At 45.0% G+C, this 24,627-nt stretch overlaps 1 pseudogene; it reads right to left on the bottom strand.

Moving 5' to 3' along the window:
• Positions 1-1,683: 1,683 nt before the first annotated feature.
• On the bottom strand, positions 1,684-10,010 carry LOC148378009 (janus kinase and microtubule-interacting protein 3-like; annotated as a pseudogene).
• Between the last annotated feature and the right edge of the window lie 14,617 nt (positions 10,011-24,627).

Below are 24,627 nucleotides of genomic sequence, written 5' to 3'. Positions count from 1 at the left end.
TGGTCAATGATATGAGCCTCTTCTTGCAGTGGAAAACTTGCAGCCAACAAACACCGTGGAACCTAAAGGAATGAAATTAAACATTAACATTTCGCCCGGACCAACATTCACACGTACAACGCAACGCGGCTACACTTCTGCTATTACAAACGTAAATCTCCTTAAACACAACGAGTGTTACTTACCGTGTACGCTCTAGGCAAAATTGGATGTGATGCAATTCCAAATCTATCTGAAACGGCAGTTAAAAGTAGAGTTACATCAAGTTTTCTTTTTTAATCAACACAATCATTTACAACCGTTGACCAGAAAGAATCGTCGAAATTCGACGTCCCCCACAAACGCCACGCTCACTCGCTTTTCAGGGCAACAAAAGTACTTCTTTTTAAAAACGATGAGTTGTACTTGCCGTGTACGCTCTGGACGGTCCAGTTGCAAGCAGAAAATAAAAATATTTCTCTTGTTAGTCGTATGTTACCATCCGCTGTGTCTTTGTCAACATCGCCGCCATTTTCCTACTTCCTGCTGCGAGCCACGCCCACGGATTTAAATTTGGGCGGAAGCTCTTTCCATTGGCGTCGTTTTCGCGTATAGCAAATCCGATTGGTTGGGAAGGGGGCACGGTTATGCAGCCGAGGAGTCCTGTGATCGGTGGGATGTAAAGTAGGCGTCGACGTCACGTCCGCGTCACGTGACCACGACGTGGCAGACGTCAAATAGCAACCGCTGTTTTGTTTAGTAGACTTACAGTTGTTATGCATTGACATAATGGCGCACACACCAAATAGATTTAAATAAATTAAATAATTCTTCTGCCCACTCTCTTTTAAACAAGTTAACTCTCCCGCGGATTTGAATTCCGGCGAAAGTTACGCCCATCGACGTCACGTATGTCACGTGACCACGACGTGGCAGATGTCATATAGCAACCGCTGTTTTGTTTAGTAGATTTACAGTTGTTATGCATTGGCATAATGGTGTGCACTCAAAATAGATTTAAATAAATTAAATATTTCTTCTGCCTACTCCCTCTTAAACAAGTTAACTCTGCCCACGTCCATTGACGTCTTGTCTGCGTCACGTGACCACGACGTAGCGACGTCATATAGTAACCGCTGTTTTGACCAGTAGACTTAGTTATTATGCGTTGACATAATGGCGCACTGGTTAGCATGGCCACCTCTTAAGCATGATGATGCGGGTTCGACGCCTGATCAATGTTAGCATGGAGTGAGCTGAAGTGCATGGCGCTGAAGATTTGAATCTTTGAAATGCGCTGAGGTCTGACATATCAGGCAGAATGGTTTGCCATCACGTTCAACAAAAAATAGAAACTTTCCCACTCTGATTAAAACGTCCTGTGTTCATCTACGTATTTTCGTTTTGCTGTGCATCTTTTCCCTGCCATTTCGAGAGCCCAATTGACACTCATAGTTTAAAGAAATGTGTTTGCCCATCCTACTTTGTGGAATTTCACCACATGCGCTTTTGACCAAAATACCAAATTGAACTCAAGTGAAGCCAACACGCACAACCCCCCCCCCCCCCCCCCCCCACACACACACACACACACACAAATGTTGATATGAACATAAAAGAGCCGCATGCGGTTCGGGAGTTGCGGCTTGGCCAAACCTGTACTATACAACTTTATTTGTATAAAATTTTCACAACAGCTGTCACACAAACAAAGCGGGAAAAACCGAAGACGTGCGTGTTCCGCCCACGCTGGATTTATTTGCACCTTTGAAAAGACACCGTATTGCCGCAGATGTGGCAAAGAGTACTTTTGGGCATCTGAGACGGAAGGATGTCCAAAGCATCACGTCACCTGCTCTGGTAGGCATGGTGGTGGGACGTTGAGGTCAACCGCTTTGGGGTTGGCTGACTCTTTGATCGCAGGATGCCACACACTTGAAGACAGAAGCAGAAAAGCAGAGCTAAATGCAAAATGTACTCACCGGTGACTCCAATTTTTTTCCCCCCTGAAGAAACAGCTGGACGGGTGGCCCCGGCTGGCCAGTGGGACTCTTGTTATTCTGACCCTTTTTAGTGCGCGTTTGGGGCAACAACCGTTTTTTGTGGCGCTCTCTTCTGGTTCAAAAGTGCCCTGCATGTGAATTTGCTTTTCCTGCCTTCTGATTGGATGAGCGCCGGTGTGACGCGGTGCCTCTGTCACCGTGGCGGGGGGTATACGTTGGCATCGGAGCGTCTGCCAACGTCTGAGACCGGCTGGCAGTGTATCGGAGGTGTCGAGTGCGGTGCCGCTGGAGCTCACTCACCAGCTGGTGTTAGGGCCACAGAATGAAGGCCAAGGAGAAGAATAGAAAGAGAAACAGAAACTTCTCCTCCAATTGTTTGATTTGTCTCTTCTGAGCTTCGATGAATTCTTTCAGCTCTTTGTTCCTCTAGGACGGACAAATGGAAAGTGGCATTCAAAAGCCAGTAAGCGTGCAAGTAAGTGCCGGGCTGGCTTTGGGCCCTTACCTGTTGCGCGCTGTGCAGCAGATCCATTCTCTCTTGGAGGATGCAAGCGTCGCGCTCCCTCAACTCGCACATCAGGGCTCGCTTCCATTGGTCCACGGCGCTCCTAAGCTCTTCTCTCTGATCCGCCGTCAGCACGTCATTCACGCCAGCGTGGCTGGCTTTTTCGCCGTCCGTGGCGGGGCAGTCCCGCTGCGGTAGCGCCTCGTACAACATGGCCTCCAGCTCCAGGATCCTCTGGGCCGCAATCCTCGTCCATCAGTGGTCCGGCGGGAGATTTGAGGGCGGCTTACCTTATGAGCCTGGTCCATGGAACACTTCCTGAAGTCCAACTCTTCATCCAGGTAGCCCTTCTGCTTGCAGAACATATCCTAGCACAGCTCAAGGTCAGAATTGTTGGGGCACATTGCCGGAGTTCCCCTTGGCTGATGTCGCGTGTCTGTCTACCTTCTCACTTTCAATGTCCAACATCTTCTGTTGAAGTGCTGACTTGGTCACTTTGATGTATTCTAACCACTGAGGAAAGGCTGCTGTCACATAAGCAGAATGCGAGAGCGTGCGTGGACGTGCGCGTTACCTTCTCGGCTAGGGTGAGAAGGGTCCTGGCGTGAATCACGACCACCTGCTCCTCGTTGGTGAGATTCTGCAAGAGCCCAAAGGCACAGCGTCAACAAGCTTCTTTCAGCGCAAAGCCTTCCAAAAGTCACATTTGAGCCGCCGAGTCTCGTGGAGTGCGAACATAAGGAGTTCGACATACACTTACGGCGTTATAGCCCAGGATGTCCAGCTTCTTCATCAGATCACTGATGACGATGTCCGGGGGAAAGGCGCAAGGAGCAATGTAAGGTGTTCTGGGACCTCGGGTTAAGGTTAGGGTTGCGAGGGACGCCTTACGTACGCTCACGCCCTCGGCCTCGCAGTAGATCTGCAAAGGGCTGAGGCCGTCTGGGAAACGGACTTGCAGAAACTTCAAGACGGGGGAGCGCCACTCCCTCTCCTGAAAGGCAGAGGCATGCATCCGTCCGTCCGTCCGTCCGTCCGTCCGTCCGTCACATCTCTGGCCTCAACACGCTTGTGCGAGTCTTCCCACCTCCAGCTCCAGGATGCGGAACTCAAGCAGTTCGTTTTGGTCTCGGATATCCTGGATGTGCTCTTTCAGACGCGCTTCTTCCGCCTCCATCCGCCTGACCTGAAAAGACAGTCAGACCTCATCTGCGGGGCTTCCCGACAGGTGTGACGCCAAGCGACTCCGCCCAGCGCCTTTCTTTCCGTCACCTTTTCGGCCAACTGCTGATTGCTCTGACGCAGCAGCTGCTTCTCCTCCACCCACTTGACATTCTAGAAGAGACAAACGCGTGGACAGCTTTGGAATGTTGTGTCATTTTCATCCACAAATTCTTTGGTTGACTGGAAAATGACATTTGCTTTTCTCCGCATTTTCCCAGCCACGTTCGGGGGGGGGGGGGGGGGGGGGGGTTGGTCCAGTAATGCCAGACGGATGAGTGACTGAAGAATGTAGCTATTTTGTCTGAGAAAAAGGTGTGCTCATTGATGAGCTTACCTGTCCTTGTTGCTTCAGCGCTGACTCCAGATCTGCTACTCTGCTTTGATAGTGACCCATTTCTACCATCAGCTTTTCTCTGGTCTGAAAGGAGGAGGAGGGAGGCTCCTCCTCCTCCTTTCAGACCAGAGAACACCCGAGGCTGGGTGAGAACGGGGAGGCTGCGACCCGGCCGGGGGTTGCGGGAAGGGGCGCCACCTTGATCTCCTTCTCGGCGTCGTAGTCCCCTTTCGCTGGTCTGGGCTAGCAGAGCGTAGGCTCGTTGCAGCGCTTGATATTCTTGCGTCAGCTGGCGGTAGCGAAGCTCCGCCTCTTCATGCACACACCAATGCAACACAGCACTAGTACCAGAATCAGTCAGACCGGCGACAAAGCACCCGCGACGCAAAGACGAGTCCGATTCCAGGCTGAAGAGGAATGTTTGGTGCCAATACGCTGGCAGAAATGGCGGGCTACCTCTTCGGGTTCCGTGTCGGGGGTTCTGTCGGTGTGAAAAGACAAGGACGATCCGTCCGAGTCCACCAACACGTCTTCGTCGTAGCCGTAAAATGTTTCGATGACCTGCGGGCGCGGAAGCAAACATCTCTCTGAACAAACTGAAGCGACACCTCACGATGAATCGACGAGAGGAACGATAGCGAGAAAAAGGCCATTTCATCTTGCGCAACACCAAGCAGCCGCAAACAAACAGACTCACCTTGCAGGACCTCACGCTTTGTTCCTCCTCAGAGATTCTCGACGTCGGTATCGTAGCAGCAAATCTCTCTCCTGTCGACACAAATAATCCGCCTTTGAGATTCTTTGGATGCAAAGGGAACGAACGGCTCCGGCGCAGAAACAAACGCGACTCACAATGACATTTCTGACATGAGCTCCTGTCTCCAGAGCCTGAAAAACACGTCACCGGCGATGATTGGAGGGACGCTCGTCTTTTCCAAAAGTGACAACTACAGGGTGTGTCAGGGTTTTCCAGATTATCTTTATCGTATCATTGTGTTGCTTTGACTTTGACTGCGACCTGTAATAAATAATATTATTTATCCCTTATTTATCCCTATCGCTTATCCCTTCCTACACAAAGTCGTAAAACACCCCTTGCTATGTTTTGACTAGAGGTCAAGGGCTTCCTCTATTCAATCCACTCTTACACCCACCCTGTTTCTCTTAATTAAAATGCTCGTGCAGGAGCCGAGAGTCAGACTTCATTCGTACAACGGATGGACTCTCCACCTGCAGGTGTCCAAAAGAACTTACTTGTCTCCCGTGTGGTTCTTGCAAAATAAGTTGGAGCGAGCGCAACTCTAACAGGGTGCATTTTGCCACTAGCTGCCTACGGACAATGACGTCGCGCTCGCGGCTCATGGTTGACGGGCTGAGCAGCCGGGCAAGTCCGTCGTTTTCAGCGCACAGCGAGTGGCAAAGGCGCTGACAAAACGGGAGCTTTGAGCTGCTGAAAACGGCAAAACAAGTCTAAAGCGTGTTCAAACGCGTGCGCACAATGCTCCTGCTTGAAAGGTCGGAATTTAAGGGGCCAATTTTTTGGATGGCGGCCGCCGGCCAAGCTTTGGACGGAAAAGGTTTCCTGGCGACAGCGAGCGAGCGCGGCGCTGCCGTACGTGCACCGAGTCGCCTGCCTGAAGACCTTGGACAAGTCGTCGATGATGTGCCGCTGCTCCACAACTTGAAGGAACTCCATTTCACCGTCCTGCTGGCCGCAACCGCGGTCCAGGTCATTGAGCGAACTAGGCCTTCTCTGTGGAACACAAATGCAGTGGACTCTGTTGGCACGCCGCCGTTGTCCGCGTCGACTTACCAAGCTTGCCATCTCCTCGTTCTCCTGGGTGACAAAGCGCACTTTGTTTTCAAGGCGACACAGCACCAGCGAGAGTTCTTCATTCTTCCTGCTCAGGCGTTTGTTTTTGTACAGGAGTGGCAGAAACTGGCTTTCTGTTTCTCTCAGTCGCTTTAGCTGCAAGCATGAAGTGCGGGATGTGAAAGACGCACAACACGCGGGCCAGAACGTATCCATTCCTTTTGCATCGGTTTGAACGGAATCGTGGCTTTGGCTCCCAATAAAAGACATCTACCAGGCAACCGACTCGCCGCGCCGCTCAACTAATAAGCAAGCGCAATGGGTGCCTCGCTGGATGGCGCGCATCAAACGTAGCGCAAACCTTCAAGCGTGCCGTCAATAAATTACCAGTTCATTGCGCTCTTCAGAAAGCAGGGCGTTTCGATCCTCCAGTTTCCTGATGACTGCGCTGAGCTCAGCGATTTTCAGATGAAACCGTCGCGTGTCCCGATCCTCCTGAGACTGAAAACGCCCCGCAACACACACACACAAGCACTCGTTCAAAGTTCAAAACTGTTTTTGTGCTACCTTCCTCCAGCAACGAACTAAGTCATGCGTACTGCAAGTGTGTGATGAGGTGGCTTACGCAATGAAGAGGATTGCTAGTAGCGGCGTTGACCCCACTTCCAGGGTAGTTTAGGCCCGCCCTTTGGGAATCCCTCAGGGCAGCGATCTGCTGCTCGGCAGCCTGAGTCTGCAGCTGAAGGCGGTGGACGTGGCCGGCCCCAGGGCTTCATCCAAAACACTAACCGCTCTGTCTTTCAGCTTGATCTCATCCGTCTGGATGTACAAACGGGGAGCGCTCAGGCAGGCGGGCAAACTCATTTGCCAGAATTGTGACAAAAACAAAGAGAGCAACCGGCCAATTTTTTTCTTGAATCGACTAGAACACCTTTGCTGTGACAAAAGCGAAGCGAGCAACCGGACATTTTCTTCTTGTGAAATAGAATAGAATAGAATGCCTTAGGTGTCATTGCACTGCAGGTATACAACGAAATTGGGAACATAGCCACGCACCGCGCATCTGATCAGTCCTACCAGTCGGCGGATCTCCCTCTCGCAGTCTCTCTTGGTTCGGCTCAGCTCCTCCCGATGCTGGTGATGAGCCGATCGGAGCTCGGCCGCTCGGGACTGCCAGGCCTGCTGGGCCGCTGCCAGGGCTTCTTCCGCGCTCCTGGTGGAGGCGACACCGCTCGGTCTCCCGACACCGCCGCGTCTCCTCCACCTCCGCCAGCAAAGCGCCCCCCCTCCTCACCTGAGCAGACATTGCGCCACACCGGGCCGTTGAGACCGCAACGGAGCGCCGCGACGCTTACTGGGGACAAGCTACACAATACGGTAGCGGCCGCATCGAAGCCCGACGTGGCGTGCGGATAGTCAGACACGGATAGAGCGGATCACCTTGTCCATGGAGCCGTCCCTCAGGCTGAGGACCAAGGCATTCAGTCGCTGGATCTCTCCATCTTTGATTTTGATCACTCTCATCAGCTCCATTTCATGCTGCCGCAGTAATGTCTCCCTGGTAATGGCTAACTCTTTCTGCTTCTCCTCATGGAGTTTGCTTTTGAGTTCCGTCATGGCGGCGGTGGCACGGTGGTGCTCCGCCCGCAGGTCCTGACTTCTCTCTCTCTCCAGACAGCTGACCTGACATGACTTAGACTTAGACAAACTTTATTGTCATCTTGTCTGCACATGGTGCATACAAAACGAAATTCCGTTGCATACGTCTTACAACAAAGTAGTGATATTGCAGTTGAATAGAAGTAACATATCCTATGAAAATATATATATATACATATATACTATATATATATATATATATATATATATTAAAAATAAGTATAAAGTGCAGCAGTGATAATTATGCAATAGTGCAAGTAGGCAAAACAGTATTCAAGAGTGTGCAGAGGAATGCTAAACCATGTATTAAACTTCTATTTAAAGGGTTTATACAAGTTCAGTAAAGTTGGTAGTGCGAGATAGTGCAAGATAGAGGTCCGTAGTGTCATAAAGTACAGTTCTGTGAATGTGTGATGCAGAGTTCAGTTTAGAGCTCAACAGTTCTAGTGTTCAACAGTCTGATGACAGCAGGGAAAAAGCTGTTGCAGAACCTGGTGGACCTGCAGCGGATGCTGCAAACCTCTTCCCAGAGGGCAGCAGGGAGAACAGTCCATGGTGGGGGTGTGATGGGTCATTGATGATGTTACGGGCACGGGACATGCAGCGCTGAGATGAAATGTCCTGAATGGAGGGAAGAGGAGCCCCTATGATCCTCTCTGCTGTCCTCACCACTCTCCTCACGTTCTTCCAATCGGAGGCGGTGCAGCCTCCACACCACACAGAGAGACAGCTTGTCAGAATGCTCTCTATGGTGCTCCTGTAGAACGTCCTCATGATGGGTGGGGGCAGGTGGGCTCTCCTCATCCTCCGCAGGAAGTACAAGCGCTTCTGTGCCCTCTTGACCAGTGCCGTAGTGTTCATAGTCCAGGTGAGGTCTTCTGTGATGTGGACCCCCAGGAATTTGGTGGTGCTGACCACCTCCACAGCTGAGCTGTTGATGATCAGTGGAGCGTGGTGAGGCTGTTTTTTCCTGAAGTCGACGATGATCTCCTTCATCTTCTCCTCATTCAGGATCAGGCTGTTTTCTCTGCACCAGCCCACCAGCTGCTCCACCTCCTCTCTGTAGTCCAGGTCGTTGTTGTCTCTGATGAGCCCCACCACCGTTGTGTCGTCTGCTGACTTCACGATGTGATTGGTGGTGAACCTGAGGACGCAGTCGTGTGTCATCAGGGTGCACAGCAGGGGGCTCAGGACGCAGCCCTGAAGGGAGCCTGTGCTGAGGGTGATGACATCAGAGGTGTTCTGTCCGACCCGGACTGACTGAGGTCTGTTGGTGAGGAAGTCTAGCAGCCAGTTGCGAAGGGGGGTGTTGAAGCCCAGGTGTTCCAATTTTCCTACCAGATGCTGTGGGATGATGGTGTTAAACGCTGAGCTGAAGTCCAGGAACAGCCTCCGCACATGGGTGTTCTTTTCCTCCAGGTGAGCCAGGCTCAGGTGAAGAACGGAGGAGATGGCGTCCTGAGTGGAGCGGTTTTGCCGGTCGGCAAACTGGAACGGGTCAAATAATAGGGGGAGTCTGGAAACGATGTGACCTTTAAGCAGCCTTTCGAAGCACTTCATCATAACCGGAGTCAGTGCAACAGGCCGGTAATCATTAAATGAGGTGATTTGAGGTTTCTTCGGCACCGGAATGATGGAGGCAGTCTTAAAGCACGCCGGCACTGTGGCTTGGCCCAGCGAGGTGTTAAAAATGTCTGTGATGACCCCAGCCAGATGACTTGCACATTCCCTGAACACACGCCCAGGAATGTTGTCGGGGCCAGGGGCCTTACAGGGGTTGACTCTCCTCAGGGTCTTCAACACATCGGCGGAGTCAAGGCAGAGTACCTCCTCTTCCTGATGGGGGACAGTTTTAACTGCTGGAGTGCCGTTTAGTGCCTCGAACCTCCCAAAGAAGTTATTTAGACCATTTAGAAAGTCAGCATCAACTACACCCACCGGGGGGGGGGAGGGTGAGTTGTAGTCTGTAATCGCCCGTATGCCTTGCCACATACTCCTGATGTTTTTGACGTCGTGGAAACGATCCTGAAATTTTCGACTGCGGTCTCGCTTCGCTATCCTGATGGCACGGTTCAAGTTGGCTCTCGCTGTCCTCAGTGTCTCCTTGTCGCCAGACTTGAAGGCAGAGTTCCGCGCTCGTAGCGTTTGACGTACCTCCTCAGTCATCCAGGGTCGTTGGTTGCCCCGGGTGATGATATTCTTAGTGGTGCTGACGTCCTCGGTGCATTTGTTGATGTAGGCTGACACAGTCATGGCACACGCATGTCTAATCTACATCGGGAAAACTGGGAGGGAGGGAGGCAGGCAGGGAGGCAGGCAGGGAGGCAGGCAGGGAGGCAGGCAGTGTCTGTCTGTTGAGGTTTTCACCTTGTTCTTCTCCTGCTGAAGTTCTAACTGGACGTCCATCAGTTTGGTTCTCAGCTCGTCATTGGCGGCCTGAAGGGCGTCCGTTCGCTCCGCCTTGGCCCGCCCTGCCGGAGCTCGTTTGGACATCTCTTACTCGAGTCTCGCCCGGTCGTCAGTCAGAGATCACAACATTTGTACCTGGAGAGCACAAACGCAGCGCTGTTTTCCACTGGCTTCGAACTCAACTTCAATCGGTACCGTAACTTACAACATCATAAACATAGAACTAGCTTGACTTATTCATTGAATAAATGCATTTGGTTCTTCAAAACTGCATCACGCAACATAGCGTGACCGAGACGGCCGTTATCCACCTGCGTGAAGTTATTTGGTGAAATGAATGAGATGTTTAAGACACCATCGTTCTGTCTCTATGTAGATGAAGGTAAATAATCGATTGCTGAAGGTCCAAAGGTGTTGTGATAAACAAATAAACATATTAGTGATTAGTGACATATTTGTGATAAACATATTAGGCAGGATAATCACATATGTTAACGTGACTGCCCACACTGTATTTATTTATGGTTATTTGTTAAATCGAGTACTGTTAGACATGAAATAGGAAGTGTTTAACATAAATGGAAGACGAAAGGGGTACTCACCATTGTAGCTCCTGCTGGTCAATGATACGAGCCTCTTCTTGCAGTGGAAAACATACAGCCAACAAACACCGTGGAACCTAAAGGAATGAAATTAAACATTAACATTTAGCCTCAACCAACATTCACAGATACAACGCAACGCAAACTACACAAACGTAAATCTTTTTAAACACAATGAGTTGTACTTACCGTGTACGCTCTAGACGGTCCACTTGCAAGCGGAAAATAAAGATATTTCTGTTGATAATCGTCGTGTTTGTATCCGGTGTCTCGCTCAAGGCCATTGCGCCCACAGATTTGAATTTTGGCGAGAGTTCAGCCTATTGACGTCATTTCCGCGGTGTAATACCCGCATATCTGAAACGGCAAAGTTAAGAGTAGAGTTAAATAAAGTTTTTAGTCAACGCAATAATTTACAACCGTTGACCAGTCGAAATAATCGTCGAAATTTGGCGTCTGTGGCTGGAAGCAGACGCCGAGTTCGACATTCCTCCCAAACGCCACACTCCCTTGCTTTTCAGGGCTAAAAAAAAACAGTTGTAATTACCTTGTACGCTCTAGACGGTCAAGTTGCAAGCTGAAAACAAAAATATTTGCCTTGTTAGTCATCGTGTTACTAACAGCTGTGTCTTGTTTGCCAGAACTGCCGCTTTCCTACTTCCTGTTGCAAGCCACGCCCACGGATTATAATTTTGCCGTGAGTTCCGCCTATTGACGTCATGTCCGCGTCACATGACTGCGACGTAATATTATCTAAAACTGTTTGTGCGGTATTGTGTTGTTCTGTGCGGTATTGTGTTATTCTGTGCGGCGTCGTGTTGTTCTGTGCGGCGGCGTGTTGTTCAGTGCGACGTCGTGTTGTTCAGTGCGGCATGGTGTTGTTCAGTGCGGCATGGTGTTGTTCAGTGCGGCATAATGTTGTTCAGTGCGGCATGGTGTTGTTCAGTGCGGCATGGTGTTGTTCAGTGCGGCATGGTGTTGTTCAGTGCAGGATGGTGTTGTTCAGTGCGGCATGGTGTTGTTTAATGCGGCATGGTGTTGTTCAGTGCGGGATGGTGTTGTTCAGTGAGGCATGGTGTTGTTCAGTGCGGCATGGTGTTGTTCAGTGCAGGATGGTGTTGTTCAATGCGGGATCGTGTTGTTCAGTGCGGCATGGTGTTGTTCAGTGCAGGATGGTGTTGTTCAATGCGGGATCGTGTTGTTCAGTGCGGCATGGTGTTGTTCAGTGCGGCATGGTGTTGTTCAGTGCGGCATAATGTTGTTCAGTGCGGCATGGTGTTGTTCAGTGCGGCATGGTGTTGTTCAGTGCGGCATGGTGTTGTTCAGTGCGGCATGGTGTTGTTCAGTGCGGCATAATGTTGTCCAGTGCGCCATAATGTTGTTCAGTGCGGCATGGTGTTGTTCAGTGCGGGATGGTGTTGTTCAATGCAGGATCGTGTTGTTCAGTGCGGGGTGGTGTTGTTCAGTGCAGGATGGTGTTGTTCAGTGCAGGATGGTGTTGTTCAGTGCGGCATGGTGTTGTTCAATGCAGGATCGTGTTGTTCAGTGCAGCATAATGTTGTTCAGTGCAGCATGGTGTTGTTCAGTGCGGCATGGTGTTGTTCAATGCGGCATGGTGTTGTTCAGTGCGGGATGGTGTTGTTCAGTGCGGCATGGTGTTTTTCAGTGCGGCATAATATTGTTCAGTGCGGCATGGTGTTGTTCAGTGCGGCATGGTGTTGTTCAGTGCAGGATGGTGTTGTTCAGTGCGGCATGGTGTTGTTCAATGCAGGATCGTGTTGTTCAGTGCAGCATAATGTTTTTCAGTGCAGCATGGTGTTGTTCAGTGCGGCATGGTGTTGTTCAATGCGGCATGGTGTTGTTCACTGCGGGATGGTGTTGTTCAATGCGGGATCGTGTTGTTCAGTGCGGCATAATGTTGTTCAGTGCAGCATGGTGTTGTTCAGTGCGGCATGGTGTTGTTCAGTGCGACATAATGTTTAGTGCGGCATAATGTTGTTCAGTGCGGCATAATGTTGTTCAGTGCGGCATGGTGTTGTTCAGTGCGGCATGGTGTGTTTCAGTGCGGCATGGTGTTGTTCAGTGCAGGATGGTGTTGTTCAGTGCGGCATGGTGTTGTTTAATGCGGCATGGTGTTGTTCAGTGCGGGATGGTGTTGTTCAGTGCAGGATGGTGTCGTTCAGTGCGGCATGGTGTTGTTCAGTGCGGCATGGTGTTGTTCAGTGCGGCATGGTGTTGTTCAGTGCGGCATGGTGTTGTTCAGTGCAGGATGGTGTTGTTCAATGCGGGATCGTGTTGTTCAGTGCGGCATGGTGTTGTTCAGTGCGGCATGGTGTTGTTCAGTGCGGCATAATGTTGTTCAGTGCGGCATGGTGTTGTTCAGTGCGGCATGGTGTTGTTCAGTGCGGCATGGTGTTGTTCAGTGCGGCATGGTGTTGTCCAGTGCGGCATAATGTTGTCCAGTGCGCCATAATGTTGTTCAGTGCGGCATGGTGTTGTTTAGTGCGGGATGGTGTTGTTCAGTGCAGGATGGTGTTGTTCAGTGCGGCATGGTGTTGTTCAATGCGGCATGGTGTTGTTCAGTGCGGGATGGTGTTGTTCAGTGCGGCATGGTGTTGTTCAGTGCGGCATAATGTTGTTCAGTGCGGCATGGTGTTGTTCAGTGCGGCATGGTGTTGTTCAGTGCGGCATGGTGTTTTTCAGTGCGGCATGGTGTTGTTCAGTGCGGAATGGTGTTGTTCAGTGCGGCATGGTGTTGTTCAGTGCGGGATGGTGTTCAATGCGGGATCGTGTTGTTCAGTGCGGGGTGGTGTTGTTCAGTGCAGGATGGTGTTGTTCAGTGCAGGATGGTGTTGTTCAGTGCGGCATGGTGTTGTTCAATGCAGGATCGTGTTGTTCAGTGCAGCATAATGTTGTTCAGTGCAGCATGGTGTTGTTCAGTGCGGCATGGTGTTGTTCAATGCGGCATGGTGTTGTTCAGTGCGGGATGGTGTTGTTCAGTGCGGCATGGTGTTTTTCAGTGCGGCATAATGTTGTTCAGTGCGGCATGGTGTTGTTCAGTGCGGCATGGTGTTGTTCAGTGCGACATAATGTTGTTCAGTGCGGCATAATGTTGTTCAGTGCGGCATGGTGTTGTTCAGTGCGGCATGGTGTTGTTCAGTGCGGCATGGTGTTGTTCAGTGCGGCATGGTGTTGTTCAGTGCAGGATGGTGTTGTTCAGTGCAGGATGGTGTTGTTCAATGCGGCATGGTGTTGTTCAGTGCGGGATGGTGTTGTTCAGTGCAGGATGGTGTTGTTCAGTGCAGGATGGTGTTGTTCAATGCGGGATGGTGTTGTTCAGTGCGGCATGGTGTTGTTCAGTGCAGGATGGTGTTGTTCAGTGCGGCATGGTGTTGTTCAATGCGGCATGGTGTTGTTCAGTGCAGGATGGTGTTGTTCAGTGCGGCATGGTGTTGTTCAATGCGGCATGGTGTTGTTCAATGCGGCATGGTGTTGTTCAGTGCGGCATGGTGTTGTTCAGTGCGGCATGGTGTTGTTCAGTGCAGCGTAATGTTCAGTGCGGCATGGTGTTGTTCAGTGCGGAATGGTGTTGTTCAGTGCGGCATGGTGTTGTTCAGTGCAGGATGGTGTCGTTCAGTGCGGCATGGTGTTGTTCAGTGCGGCATGGTGTTGTTCAGTGCGGGATGGTGTTGTTCATTGCGGCATGGTGTTGTTCAGTGCGGCATGGTGTTGTTCAGTGCGGCATGGTGTTGTTCAGTGCGGCATAATGTTGTTCAGTGCGCCATAATGTTGTTCAGTGCGGCATGGTGTTGTTCAGTGCGGGATGGTGTTGTTCAGTGCAGGATGGTGTTGTTCAGTGCGGCATGGTGTTGTTCAGTGCGGCATGGTGTTGTTCAGTGCGGCATAATGTTGTTCAGTGCGGCATAATGTTGTTCAGTGCGGGATGGTGTTGTTCATTGCGGCATGGTGTTGTTCAGTGCGGCATGGTGTTGTTCAGTGCGGCATGGTGTTGTTCAGTGCGGGATGGTGTTGTTCAGTGCAGGATGGTGTTGTTCAGTGCGGCATGGTGTTGTTCAGTGCGGCATGGTGTTGTTCATTTCGGCATAATGTTGTTCAGTGCGGCATAATGTTGTTTAGTGCGGCATGGTGTTGTTCAGTGCGGGATGGTGTTGTTCAGTGCGTTATAATGTTGTTCAGTGCGGCATGGTGTTGTTCAGTGCGGCATGGTGTTGTTCAGTGCGGCATGGTGTTGTTCAGTGCGGCATAATGTTGTTCAGTGCGGCATAATGTTGTTCAGTGCGGCATGGTGTTGTTCAGTGCGGGATGGTGTTGTTCAGTGCGGGATGGTGTTGTTCAGTGCGGCATGGTGTTCAATGCGGAATGGTGTTGTTCAGTGCAGGATGGTGTTGTTCAGTGCGGCATGGTGTTGTTCAGTGCGGCATAATGTTGTTCAGTGCGGCATGGTGTTGTTCAGTGCGGCATGGTGTTGTTCAGTGCGGCATGGTGTTGTTCAGTGCGGCATAATGTTGTTCAGTGCGGCATGGTGTTGTTCAGTGCGGCATGGTGTTGTTCAGTGCGGCATAATGTTCAGTGCGGCATAATGTTGTTCAGTGCGGCATGGTGTTGTTCAGTGCAGGATGGTGTTGTTCAGTGCGGCATGGTGTTCAGTGCGGGATGGTGTCTTTCAGTGCGGCATGGTGTCGTTCAGTGCGGCATGGTGTCTTTCAGTGCGGCATGGTGTCGTTCAGTGAGGCATGGTGTTGTTCAGTGCGGCATGGTGTTGTTTAGTGCGGCATGGTGTTGTTCAGTGCGGGATGGTGTTGTTCAGTGTGGCATGGTGTTCAGTGCGGCATGGTGTTGTTCAGTGCGGTATCGTGTTGTTCAGTGCGGTATCGTGTTTCTCAGTGCGGTATCGTGTTGTTCAGTGCAGTATCGTTGTGTTGTTCGTATTGTGTTTAACACTTAGCCTCTAACACTTAGCCTCTAACACTTAGCCTCTAGCATCTAGAAGGTAAATAAATAGGAAGGAAGGACTCACCGGTGACGTCTTCGCCCACGTCCAAGCGTTGTACTTTGTATTTTCATCCTTCTGACAGTGGAAAACATAGCCAACAAACACCGTGGAACCTAAACGAATGAAAGAAAACTATCATTTGGCCACAACCAACATTCACAGATACAACACAATGTGACGTGCGGGGTTGAGGTTAAAGGTTGAGTGAAGGGCCCTCGTTTTAAACTACTTTTTTGAAAAGGATTGGGAACAAGTAAGACGTATTTAATTTATTTAATGGGAAGTAGTAAGAGCTATTGAATTTAATCTATGTATTATATTCTATTGTATTGTATTCTGTTGTATTCTTTTGGATTGTATTCACACTAACCCCACTAAAACTTCAGCCCACAAAAACTCGCCTCTGGCGCCTAGCCTCTGGCACTTAGCCTTTAACACTTAGCCTTTAACACTTAGCCTTTAACACTTAGCCTAGAAGGTGAATAAATAGGGTTAAAGGTTGAGTGAAGGGACCTCGTTTTAAACTACTTTTTTGTAAAGGAGTGGGAACAAGTAAGACGTATTTAATTTATTTAATGGGAAGTAGTAAGACTTATTAAATTTATTTAATCTACTTTTCTTCCCAGGCAAAATTTGATGTGCTGCAATTCCAAATTTCCAAAGTGAATGAAGGAATGAAGTCCTTTAAATTATGATTTTGTATAAATACTAGGCATTAACACAAAATCGACGGCACAAAATGGGCAGACTTTACTTGTTTGAAAAGGACTGGTTACAAGACAGACTTTTTTAATTTATTTAATGGGAAGAAGACTTATTTAGTTTAATTGATCTATTTTTGTTCCCTGGCAAAATTCGATTTGCTGCAATTCCAAATTTCCAAAGTGAATGAAGGAAAGAAGTCGTTTAAATTATGATTTTGTTTAAATACTAGGCATAGACACAAAATCTACGGCACAAAATGGGCAGACTTTACTTGTTTGAAGAGGACTGGTTACAAGACAGACTTTTCTGATTTATTTAATGGGAAGAAGACTTATTTAGTTTATTTAATCTATTTTTGTTCCCTGGCAAAATTGGATTTGCTGAAATTGTATTTTGCCAAATCTTGCCTTGAGACCTGATAGGAAGTATTAAACGCTTAGTTAAATCAATACAAGTTGGTAATAAGAGCGAGTAATGTTGGTTGAACCGATGAATGAAGGTTGAAAGCAATTTAAATTATGACTTTGTATAAATACTAGATATTAACAGAACATCTACTGCGCGAAATGGGCAGAGTTTACTTGTTTGAGAAGGAGTGGCTTATTCAAAACTAAGATTTATTTAATCTGTTTGTTCCCAGGCAAAATTGGATGTGATGCAATTCCAAATTTCACCACATGATGGTGCCCAATTTTGACTTCATAGGACATATTAAACACTTAGCTTGTTATTATGTTCAAGGTAATCAGATTTGTTTATTATTCTAATGGCCTCTTCAAAACTATTCTGGATTACTACTTTGGATCTATTCTACATTACTTGGCAACAACATACTCTGTAACAGATTAGGCAGTATAATCATATCTGTTAACTTGAGAGTGCCCACACTCAATCTACTTATCGTGATGTGTTAAATCAATTACTGTTAGACATTATTTGTCTGATAATCTACCAAATCTTTGAATTGAAGAATTTGTGATTTAATTAATAGCTTGTTGTTATGTTAAGGGTAATCAGACTTGTATATAATTCTAATGGCCTTCTTTTGAAAACTATTCTGAATTACAACTTTGGATCTTATATTACTTTGCAACAATCTACTCCGTGACAGATTAGGCAGTATAATCACATATGTTAACTTCAGTGCCCACACTGTATTTATTTATGGTTATTTGTTAAATCAAGTACTGTTAGACATGAAATAGGAAGTGTTTAACATAAATGTTATGGCTACTCACCATTGTAGCTCGCTCCTGGTCAATGATACGAGCCTCTTCTTGCAGTGGAAAACTTGCAGCCAACAAACACCGTGGAACCTAAAGGAATGAAATTAAACATTAACATTTCGCCTCGACCAATTTTCACACGTACAACGCAACGCGGCTACACTTCTGCTATTACAAACGTAAATCTCCTTAAACACAATGAGTGTTACTTACCGTGTACGCTCTAGACGGTCCAGTTGCAAGCAGAAAATAAAGATATTTCTGTTGATAATCGTCGCTGCTCAGTGGCTCACGGCCATCGCGCCAACAGATTTGAATTTTGGCGGAGGTTCGGGCAATTACGTCATATCCACGGCACATGACTGCGACGTAATACCCGCTTATCTGAAACGGCAGTTAAAAGTAGAGTTACATCAAGTTTTCTTGGAACCTAAACGAATGAAAGAAAACTATCATTTGGCCACAACCAACATTCACAGATACAACACAACGTGCGGGGTTGGGGTTAAAGATTGAGTGAAGGGCCCTCGTTTTAAACTACTGTTTTGAAAAGGAGTGGGAACAAGTAAGACGTATTTAATTTATTTAATGGGAAGTAGTAAGACTTATTAAATTTATTTAATCTACTTTTCTTCCCAGGCAAAATTTGATGTGCTGCAATTCCAAATTTCCAAAGTGAATGAAGGAATGAAGTCCTTTAAATTATGATTTTGTATAAATACTAGGCATTAACACAAAATCGACGGCACAAAATGGGCAGACTTTACTTGTTTGAAAAGGACTGGTTACAAGACAGACTTTTTTAATTTATTTAATGGGAAGAAGACTTATTTAGTTTAATTGATCTATTTTTGTTCCCTGCCAAAATTCGATTTGCTGCAATTCCAAATTTCCAAAGTGAATGAAGGAAAGAAGTCGTTTAAATTATGATTTTGTTTAAATACTAGGCATAGACACAAAATCTACGGCACAAAATGGGCAGACTTTACTTGTTTGAAGAGGACTGGTTACAAGACAGACTTTTCTGATTTATTTAATGGGAAGAGGACTTATTTAGTTTATTTAATCTATTTTTGTTCCCTGGCAAAATTGGATTTGCTGAAATTGTATTTTGCCAAATCTCGATTTGAGACCTGATAGGAAGTATTAAACGCTTAGTTAAATCAATACAAGTTGGTAATAAGAGCGAGTAATGTTGGTTGAACCGATGAATGAAGGTTGAAAGCAATTTAAATTATGACTTTGTATAAATACTAGATATTAACAGAACATCTACTGCGCAAAATGGGCAGAGTTTACTTGTTTGAGAAGGAGTGGCTTATTCAAAACTAAGATTTATGTAATCTGTTTGTTCCCAGGCAAAATTGGATGTGATGCAATTCCAAATTTCACCACATGATGGTGCCCAATTTTGACTTCATAGGACATATTAAACACTTAGCTTGTTATATTATGTTCAAGGTAATCAGATTTGTTTATCATTCTAATGGCCTCTTCAAAACTATTCTGGATTACTACTTTGGATCTATTCTACATTACTTGGCAACAACATACTCTGTAACAGATTAGGCAGTATAATCACATATGTTAACTTGAGAGTGCCCACACTCAATCTACTTATCGTGATGTGTTAAATCAATTACTGTTAGACATTATTTGTCTGATAATCTACCAAATCTTTGAATTGAAGAATTTGTGATTTAATTAATAGCTTGTTCAGGGTAATCAGACTTGTATATAATTCTAATGGCCTTCTTTTGAAAACTATTCTGAATTACAACTTTGGATCTTATATTACTTTGCAACAATCTACTCCGTGACAGATTAGGCAGTATAATCACATATGTTAACTTCAGTGCCCACACTGTATTTATTTATGGTTATTTGTTAAATCAAGTACTGTTAGACATGAAATAGGAAGTGTTTAACATAAATGTTATGGCTACTCACCATTGTAGCTCGCTCCTGGTCAATGATACGAGCCTCTTCTTGCAGTGGAAAACTTGCAGCCAACAAACACCGTGGAACCTAAAGGAATGAAATTAAACATTAACATTTCGCCTCGACCAATTTTCACACGTACAACGCAACGCGGCTACACTTCTGCTATTACAAACGTAAATCTCCTTAAACACAATGAGTGTTACTTACCGTGTACGCTCTAGACGGTCCAGTTGCAAGCAGAAAATAAAGATATTTCTGTTGATAATCGTCGCTGCTCAGTGGCTCACGGCCATCGCGCCAACAGATTTGAATTTTGGCGGAGGTTCGGGCAATTACGTCATATCCGCGGCATTTGACTGCGACGTAATACCCGCTTATCTGAAACGGCAGTTAAAAGTAGAGTTACATCAAGTTTTCTTGGAACCTAAACGAATGAAAGAAAACTATCATTTGGCCACAACCAACATTCACAGATACAACACAACGTGCGGGGTTGAGGTTAAAGATTGAGTGAAGGGCCCTCGTTTTAAACTACTGTTTTGAAAAGGAGTGGGAACAAGTAAGACGTATTTAATTTATTTAATGGGAAGTAGTAAGACTTATTAAATTTATTTAATCTACTTTTCTTCCCAGGCAAAATTTGATGTGCTGCAATTCCAAATTTCCAAAGTGAATGAAGGAATGAAGTCCTTTAAATTATGATTTTGTATAAATACTAGGCATTAACACAAAATCGACGGCACAAAATGGGCAGACTTTACTTGTTTGAAAAGGACTGGTTACAAGACAGACTTTTTTAATTTATTTAATGGGAAGAAGACTTATTTAGTTTAATTGATCTATTTTTGTTCCCTGCCAAAATTCGATTTGCTGCAATTCCAAATTTCCAAAGTGAATGAAGGAAAGAAGTCGTTTAAATTATGATTTTGTTTAAATACTAGGCATAGACACAAAATCTACGGCACAAAATGGGCAGACTTTACTTGTTTGAAGAGGACTGGTTACAAGACAGACTTTTCTGATTTATTTAATGGGAAGAGGACTTATTTAGTTTATTTAATCTATTTTTGTTCCCTGGCAAAATTGGATTTGCTGAAATTGTATTTTGCCAAATCTCGATTTGAGACCTGATAGGAAGTATTAAACGCTTAGTTAAATCAATACAAGTTGGTAATAAGAGCGAGTAATGTTGGTTGAACCGATGAATGAAGGTTGAAAGCAATTTAAATTATGACTTTGTATAAATACTAGATATTAACAGAACATCTACTGCGCAAAATGGGCAGAGTTTACTTGTTTGAGAAGGAGTGGCTTATTCAAAACTAAGATTTATGTAATCTGTTTGTTCCCAGGCAAAATTGGATGTGATGCAATTCCAAATTTCACCACATGATGGTGCCCAATTTTGACTTCATAGGACATATTAAACACTTAGCTTGTTATTATGTTCAAGGTAATCAGATTTGTTTATCATTCTAATGGCCTCTTCAAAACTATTCTGGATTACTACTTTGGATCTATTCTACATTACTTGGCAACAACATACTCTGTAACAGATTAGGCAGTATAATCACATATGTTAACTTGAGAGTGCCCACACTCAATCTACTTATCGTGATGTGTTAAATCAATTACTGTTAGACATTATTTGTCTGATAATCTACCAAATCTTTGAATTGAAGAATTTGTGATTTAATTAATAGCTTGTTCAGGGTAATCAGACTTGTATATAATTCTAATGGCCTTCTTTTGAAAACTATTCTGAATTACAACTTTGGATCTTATATTACTTTGCAACAATCTACTCCGTGACAGATTAGGCAGTATAATCACATATGTTAACTTCAGTGCCCACACTGTATTTATTTATGGTTATTTGTTAAATCAAGTACTGTTAGACATGAAATAGGAAGTGTTTAACATAAATGTTATGGCTACTCACCATTGTAGCTCGCTCCTGGTCAATGATACGAGCCTCTTCTTGCAGTGGAAAACTTGCAGCCAACAAACACCGTGGAACCTAAAGGAATGAAATTAAACATTAACATTTCGCCTCGACCAATTTTCACACGTACAACGCAACGCGGCTACACTTCTGCTATTACAAACGTAAATCTCCTTAAACACAATGAGTGTCACTTACCGTGTACGCTCTAGACGGTCCAGTTGCAAGCAGAAAATAAAGATATTTCTGTTGATAATCGTCGCTGCTCAGTGGCTCACGGCCATCGCGCCAACAGATTTGAATTTTGGCGGAGGTTCGGGCAATTACGTCATATCCGCGGCATTTGACTGCGACGTAATACCCGCTTATCTGAAACGGCAGTTAAAAGTAGAGTTACATCAAGTTTTCTTGGAACCTAAACGAATGAAAGAAAACTATCATTTGGCCACAACCAACATTCACAGATACAACACAACGTGCGGGGTTGAGGTTAAAGATTGAGTGAAGGGCCCTCGTTTTAAACTACTGTTTTGAAAAGGAGTGGGAACAAGTAAGACGTATTTAATTTATTTAATGGGAAGTAGTAAGACTTATTAAATTTATTTAATCTACTTTTCTTCCCAGGCAAAATTTGATGTGCTGCAATTCCAAATTTCCAAAGTGAATGAAGGAATGAAGTCCTTTAAATTATGATTTTGTATAAATACTAGGCATTAACACAAAATCGACGGCACAAAATGGGCAGACTTTACTTGTTTGAAAAGGACTGGTTACAAGACAGACTTTTTTAATTTATTTAATGGGAAGAAGACTTATTTAGTTTAATTGATCTATTTTTGTTCCCTGCCAAAATTCGATTTGCTGCAATTCCAAATTTCCAAAGTGAATGAAGGAAAGAAGTCGTTTAAATTATGATTTTGTTTAAATACTAGGCATAGACACAAAATCTACGGCACAAAATGGGCAGACTTTACTTGTTTGAAGAGGACTGGTTACAAGACAGACTTTTCTGATTTATTTAATGGGAAGAGGACTTATTTAGTTTATTTAATCTATTTTTGTTCCCTGGCAAAATTGGATTTGCTGAAATTGTATTTTGCCAAATCTCGATTTGAGACCTGATAGGAAGTATTAAACGCTTAGTTAAATCAATACAAGTTGGTAATAAGAGCGAGTAATGTTGGTTGAACCGATGAATGAAGGTTGAAAGCAATTTAAATTATGACTTTGTATAAATACTAGATATTAACAGAACATCTACTGCGCAAAATGGGCAGAGTTTACTTGTTTGAGAAGGAGTGGCTTATTCAAAACTAAGATTTATGTAATCTGTTTGTTCCCAGGCAAAATTGGATGTGATGCAATTCCAAATTTCACCACATGATGGTGCCCAATTTTGACTTCATAGGACATATTAAACACTTAGCTTGTTATATTATGTTCAAGGTAATCAGATTTGTTTATCATTCTAATGGCCTCTTCAAAACTATTCTGGATTACTACTTTGGATCTATTCTACATTACTTGGCAACAACATACTCTGTAACAGATTAGGCAGTATAATCACATATGTTAACTTGAGAGTGCCCACACTCAATCTACTTATCGTGATGTGTTAAATCAATTACTGTTAGACATTATTTGTCTGATAATCTACCAAATCTTTGAATTGAAGAATTTGTGATTTAATTAATAGCTTGTTCAGGGTAATCAGACTTGTATATAATTCTAATGGCCTTCTTTTGAAAACTATTCTGAATTACAACTTTGGATCTTATATTACTTTGCAACAATCTACTCTGTGACAGATTAGGCAGTATAATCACATATGTTAACTTCAGTGCCCACACTGTATTTATTTATGGTTATTTGTTAAATCAAGTACTGTTAGACATGAAATAGGAAGTGTTTAACATAAATGTTATGGCTACTCACCATTGTAGCTCGCTCCTGGTCAATGATACGAGCCTCTTCTTGCAGTGGAAAACTTGCAGCCAACAAACACCGTGGAACCTAAAGGAATGAAATTAAACATTAACATTTCGCCTCGACCAATTTTCACACGTACAACGCAACGCGGCTACACTTCTGCTATTACAAACGTAAATCTCCTTAAACACAATGAGTGTTACTTACCGTGTACGCTCTAGACGGTCCAGTTGCAAGCAGAAAATAAAGATATTTCTGTTGATAATCGTCGCTGCTCAGTGGCTCACGGCCATCGCGCCAACAGATTTGAATTTTGGCGGAGGTTCGGGCAATTACGTCATATCCGCGGCATTTGACTGCGACGTAATACCCGCTTATCTGAAACGGCAGTTAAAAGTAGAGTTACATCAAGTTTTCTTGGAACCTAAACGAATGAAAGAAAACTATCATTTGGCCACAACCAACATTCACAGATACAACACAACGTGCGGGGTTGAGGTTAAAGATTGAGTGAAGGGCCCTCGTTTTAAACTACTGTTTTGAAAAGGAGTGGGAACAAGTAAGACGTATTTAATTTATTTAATGGGAAGTAGTAAGACTTATTAAATTTATTTAATCTACTTTTCTTCCCAGGCAAAATTTGATGTGCTGCAATTCCAAATTTCCAAAGTGAATGAAGGAATGAAGTCCTTTAAATTATGATTTTGTATAAATACTAGGCATTAACACAAAATCGACGGCACAAAATGGGCAGACTTTACTTGTTTGAAAAGGACTGGTTACAAGACAGACTTTTTTAATTTATTTAATGGGAAGAAGACTTATTTAGTTTAATTGATCTATTTTTGTTCCCTGCCAAAATTCGATTTGCTGCAATTCCAAATTTCCAAAGTGAATGAAGGAAAGAAGTCGTTTAAATTATGATTTTGTTTAAATACTAGGCATAGACACAAAATCTACGGCACAAAATGGGCAGACTTTACTTGTTTGAAGAGGACTGGTTACAAGACAGACTTTTCTGATTTATTTAATGGGAAGAGGACTTATTTAGTTTATTTAATCTATTTTTGTTCCCTGGCAAAATTGGATTTGCTGAAATTGTATTTTGCCAAATCTCGATTTGAGACCTGATAGGAAGTATTAAACGCTTAGTTAAATCAATACAAGTTGGTAATAAGAGCGAGTAATGTTGGTTGAACCGATGAATGAAGGTTGAAAGCAATTTAAATTATGACTTTGTATAAATACTAGATATTAACAGAACATCTACTGCGCAAAATGGGCAGAGTTTACTTGTTTGAGAAGGAGTGGCTTATTCAAAACTAAGATTTATGTA

The sequence above is a fragment of the Syngnathus floridae genome, unplaced genomic scaffold, assembly GCF_059516105.1.
Source record: "Syngnathus floridae isolate MCC-2025c unplaced genomic scaffold, RoL_Sflo_1.0 HiC_scaffold_69, whole genome shotgun sequence".
NCBI lineage: Eukaryota > Metazoa > Chordata > Actinopteri > Syngnathiformes > Syngnathidae > Syngnathus > Syngnathus floridae.
Note: the sequence above shows the minus strand (reverse complement) of the source record. Positions and strands in the feature narration are given on the sequence as shown.